At 41.8% G+C, this 5691-nt stretch overlaps 2 pseudogenes; both read left to right on the forward strand.

The window, feature by feature from the left end:
• The first annotated feature begins 647 nt into the window (after positions 1–647).
• The window catches only part of LOC104872907, a 23272-nt pseudogene continuing 18228 nt past the window's right edge, over positions 648–5691 (forward strand).
• LOC117285086 lies at positions 2634–2721 on the forward strand (annotated as a pseudogene).

A 5691-nucleotide genomic window follows, 5' to 3' on the forward strand; every position in this document is an offset into this window, starting at 1 on the left:
TGTTCATAATTTCTTGGAGGTTTTTTTCTTTATTAGTGTCAGCATGTAATAATTCCTCAACCTTATCCTCAAGACATAAAGTTTTGTCTTCTTCTTGACCCTGACTCTTAGTGAAGCTTTTCACTGAGTTTTTTATTTGACTTATTGAGCTTTTCATTTCCAAGATTTCTGCTTGGTTTTTCTTCGGAACCTTTCTCTCCCTGTTGAATTGCTCCTTCATATCCTGCACTATCTTCCTTAACTCATTCAGTTGTTATTTTGAATCCTCCTTTAAGTAATTAACCATTTTAAAGATCAGTACTTTGGGGCCAGGGATTTAGCTCAGTGCTGCTGCCACCTGCCTCACAAGCACAAGGTCCTGAGTTTGATCCCCCATTCTACCCCCCAAAAAAAATCAGTATTTGAATTATTTGGCATTTCATCCACTTCAATATCTTTGTGTTCAGTTACTGACAAATTTGGGCATTTGGAAGAGTCATATTGCCTTGCCTTTTCATAATTCTTGTGTTTCTGTATTAAGAGTTATGAGGCCAGGGATGTAGATCAGCAGTGCCACACCTGCCTGGCAAGTGCAAGGTCCTGAGTTCAATTCCTGGTACTGAAAAAAAAAAAAGTAAAAGCTCAGTTCAAGTGCTCCTGGTGAGGAGGAGGTGTCCTCTGCCAGCTGCCCTCCTCTGTTGCCTGGCTGCGTGGCTACCTCCAGGATGCTTCTCAGCACTCCTCATTGCCTGCACACCCACCATGATGAAGAGTGAGAAGTCTGTCACGGAGAGCTTGGCAGAGTGGAAGCTCCTATTGTACAACCCAACCACCTGAGCTCCTGGGGCTCACCACCAAGAGCGGGGGTCCATAGAGTGCCATATTCTCAGTCAGCTGCTCCTACTCTGGCTCATGCCTCAGTCCATGCTCTGCTCTGGAGATCTGACTCCATCCCATCTTGAGTGTCTTAACTACAGGGGAGAAGACCTTGTTCTTCTACCGGTTTTGTTTTGTTTTGGTACTGGGATCAATCTTGGGAACTTGCGCTTTCAAGACAGATGGCAGAACCACTGATAAATCCCCGGGCCTTCTACCTAGTTTTTTAGGGATTCCTGGCTACACTCTTCTCATTCACAGAATAGGCTGTGCTTCAGACTCTGAATGATGAGATTCCAAAATACCATGACCAGATTCCTTGTGCAGGACTTAACTTTTTTTTTTTTTTTCAAAACGAGTGACTGAATTGGAGTATACATTTAATGTGATCCAAGTTCCTGTGAAGGGTACATTAAAGACCTTATGAAATTTCTAAAGTCATATTCTTTAGAACAGAAGAATCTTGTCAACTGTACTGATGGAGCACTTTATGAACAGAAGGGTCCAGTTTATGTTGCATGTTGGTTTCGTGATCTCTTACTTCAAATGAGCAGTGGTAGAAATGATCCTGATTTTGGCTATTTCTAAGGACAACCTTGTATTCTTGTGAAAATGAACACAATAATTGGATTAAAGCCTGAAGGATTACCTAGGATAGATTGTATTTCTAAGGATGAAAACACAGCAATTGTATCAACTTATCCTAATCGTGGAGTGGTAGACTTATTTTCCATATTGTGGAAAGAAACTGCATGTGGGCTATCTATAGCCATTTGTTGCTGTCCAGGTCTCCTTTGGATCTAACGGTACCAAGAAAAAAGTAACAGTTGCCTGTAATCCCAGCACTTGGAGGATGAGGCAGGAGGATCGCTGTGAGTTCAAGATCAGGCTGGGCTACATAGTGAGTTCCAGGGCAGTCTCAACTACATAGTGAGACCCTGTCTCAAAAAAAACAAAACAACAACAAGAAAAATAACAGTAGAATTCAAAATCAAGGGACCCAAGAGCCTAAAAATTGAGGATGATTGTGACAAGCTTTTGGGAAGAGTTGCATTCAAAATCACAGAACACAGTCTGAGTATGATATCTCTGCAGAATAAATGTTGTGTTGTCTGTCTTCATTTTGTGTACTCTGAACCTGCCATTCTAGAATTCTGAGGCCACCTAGGAAAAAGATGTCGATGCCTGACCTGGGTAACTACCAGATCAGAGTGTTCAGGGTCCTCTGAAGTGACTTCCTACTGCCTCTCCTGCCCTTTGAACCAGTATCCAGTCCCCAAATAGGGACCAGTGAATGCTGATCTGAGCACATGGGTGGGGGTCTTGGCCTCTTTTTTTAACGTGGTTTACTTGCTGAGTGTGTAAAGCTTAATGTACTGTGCAATGTAAATATTTCATGGATTTAATACTGGTTAACTCACATTTTGATGTCAACAAAGTTGTAGGGGCAAAATGGTACCTGCTCAACATTCAGTGACTTTATGGCTGAAAGAAATATGTGTGGAGTAGCTCTGGATGAGAAGAGGAAGAGGAGGAGAAAAAGAGGAAGAAGAGGAAGAGAAGGAAGAGGAAGGATAAAAGTGGATCTGAAAGTGTTATCTTAGGTTTTTTGTAAAATTATTTTCACATGTTGAATTAGCCTGTGGACTTTTTTGATTAAGAGCACACAAACATTTTGTTGTAAAACATGTTTTTAAAAAAGCTGTTAGAATTATTTTTGTGTTGGAATTGAGTCTCATAGGTTATGTATTTCAGACCATGAAAAATAACATTTTAGCATCGCTTCTTGGCCTTTTGGCTAAGATCAAGTGTAGCATTTTAGGTTAGAATGAATATGCACCTAATTTTTAATGAAATTAAATTCATGAGTGTTAAATTGTATATTGTGAAATATCTTGTTACTGCTTTTATTTATCAGACTGTGGACTCTAATAAAAGATTTAAGTTGTGAAATATAAAAAAAAAGCGTTGTGGTCTGTTGGGGTGGATATCTCTTCCACTTTATTTTAGGGTCTTCTTAGTGTCACCTTTCTTTTGAGGGCTTGATCCCCAGCACCACTGAGGGAGGAGAAATCAAAACTGCTGTAATGATAATGACACAAAGACAAACCAGATAACAACATACAGTGAGAAACCAAATAAAAGTAATAATAAGCCACCATTAACATGAAAAAACAAATCAACAATAATAATATAAAGTAAAAAATGAAAAAAATCAATAAATGCTTAAAGTAATAATAAAAATGGAGGGGTGGGGAAAGAAAAATAGAAGTGAAATTATAAAAAAATAAAGAAAAGGAAGAAAAGATGAGATGGTGGAGGAAAAGTGAGATTTAAAATCTAAAGAATAAATAAGGCAAACAGAACTAGATAAAAGTAGTCAGGCATGGTGGCACACACTTATAATTCCAGCAATTGGGAGGCTGAAGCAGGAGGATCCATGAGTTTCAGGCAAACCTGGGCTGCATAGTGAGTTTAAGGTCAGCTTTGAACTATATGGCAAGACACTGTCTAAAAGAGAATTATGTAAAAGTAACAGAAATAAATAGGTAAGAAGACAAAGAGGGGGTTGGGGAGAGAAAGTCCAAAATTATTCCACATCAAGGTGCTTGGATGTGTAGATCCACAGTGGAAACTACCAGGTATGGGAAGGGGTGGTGAGTCACAACTGGGATCTATTGTGTTTCCCCACCCACTGAACAGGCAGTTACTGTGTGAATGCCGAATTCATATCCACCTTTCCCACTGGGCAGGGTCACTCAGTAGTGGGTTGTATGCCTCAGGACTATATTCACCGGAGGCTTTTAGTGCTTGTGCCTCCCTATCTCCAACTAGATTTGTGGCCCATGGGCTTGTGGGCACCTCACTTGCTCCAGACCCTCAGATGTGGCAAGTGTCCAAGCAGAGGAACTCCTCCTATTCATGGCAGATGGGGAAAGCAAGCAGATTGCTGAGCTCTGTGCTGGAAGGAGGCAGCAAGAAAAACAAAACAGTCCACTGGATGCAATCCCAGCACTTTCAGACCCAACCCCTTCAGAAAACCATGTGTGGCGCATTTGGCTCTTTGCCATTTCCTCCACAGCCGGAGCTCGTGGAGGTGGAAACTTCTCTCTTGGTCTGTGAGTAGCCCTCCCGCTCCTCACACCTGTCTCACAGTTATCTCCTACCCAGTTACTGTGGTAGGTTAACCCCTCAGAGACCCTGAAATGTGGTTGTTCTGTGACTTCTGATTTCTGGAGTACCTCAGTCTTAAAACAACAAGCCAGCTGTCAAAATGGCTCCTGATTATTCTGCTTCTAGAGTGACGCTGTGGTGGAGTTCTTCCCCAGAGCTAGCCTGCCGTGTGGGAGGAGTCGCTTTCAGAGTATAATCCCACACTGAATGTGCAACTTATAATAAGCATGGGTTTTTCCTGGGGCTACTGCTACCAGTCTATTGCTTACCCCTGGGGCTGTCACCCTCTTGGGGTTTGCCTTGCCTTGCAGAGCCAGGGTGAGCATTCCAGACATCTTCCTTTTCCTGCATTGTCTTCTGTTTCTCTGTACATTTTAGCTTTCCTGTTAGCACTTCCTTAATTCCCAGAACTCTTCTTCTCTTTCTCTTCATTAAGTAGTAGTTACTGTCTTGATTCTAAGTCCCAGAGACACTGTGATCTGCTGCCAGTTTCTACTTAGCCATCCCCATCTTATATTCTTGGCACACTTCTTTTTTTCTTCGAGTTATTTTTCTTAGTATGTGTTTGCGGTACATAATGCTTACATTCATAGATGAGGTACATGTACATCGCACATATTAATTCTCCTTTTTATGTCCCCTACTTTTGGTATACTCCAAAATAAGCCGTAGACACCCACACACTTCTGTTAAAGGCTTTAGCACATACATCTTTTAACTATTTAACACGTGCTCCATTACATTTGAGTTAAAATTCCATTGAGTGAAATGGAACAAAATGAAACATTAATATCCTCCCCCAAATACCTTCCTATTTGCATGCCCTTCCTTCTCCAAAGCAACAACTTAGTCAAAATGTAAAGGCCATATGTTGTAGATCCTGCATCTTCATGTAACTACACTCATGCTGCATTTATCCTTCTGTGTCTGGCTTCTTACCATACCTGTTGCTACATTTAGCAGTTTGTTCCTTTGCTTTGCTGAGGAATATTCCACTGCATGAATATCCCAAATTTGTTTATCCATTTGTTGCTGGAAATAGGCCGTAGCTCTTGTGAATCAGGCCTTGGTATGGATGTGGGCTCTCTCTCCATGCTCTTGAGTAGACAATTGCCAGGTCCAGGATCTTAAGCTATTCCCACACATCGTCCAGAATGGCTGCACCATTTTACTCTCCAATGAGGTACAGCTATTATGACTTGCATCGAGCTGTCCCCTCAAAGTCTCATGTAGATCTAGGTGGGACTTTTTGTGGGTGTTTGGATCTAGGGTTTGTAATGGTAGGAGTAGGGAGGTGAGGCTGGGATTAAAGGTGCAATGCTGGGATAAAGTGTGCCTGACCCTGGGTGTGAGTGCTACCCGCCCTTTGGGGAGACTGGATGAAATATAAGGGACAGAAAGAAGGCCTTCTACCTGCCCTGCTTTTCTGTGGACTGTTTCTCCTCTGCAATGGCCCTCTGCCATGCCACTGTCGTGGACCAGCTGACTATGGAGTGAAACCTTTAAAAACTGTGAGCCAGGGGCCAGGGATTTAGCTCAGTGGTTCCGCCGGCTGCCTTGCAAGCACAAGGACCTGAGTTCAATCCCCGGTACCAAAAAATAAATAAAAAATAAAAACTGTGAGCCAAATAAACCTTTCCTCTTTTTTTTTTTTTTTTTTTT

This window comes from Fukomys damarensis, unplaced genomic scaffold, assembly GCF_012274545.1.
Source record: "Fukomys damarensis isolate Sample0158 unplaced genomic scaffold, DMR_v1.0_HiC HiC_scaffold_5, whole genome shotgun sequence".
NCBI classification, from domain to species: Eukaryota; Metazoa; Chordata; class Mammalia; order Rodentia; family Bathyergidae; genus Fukomys; species Fukomys damarensis.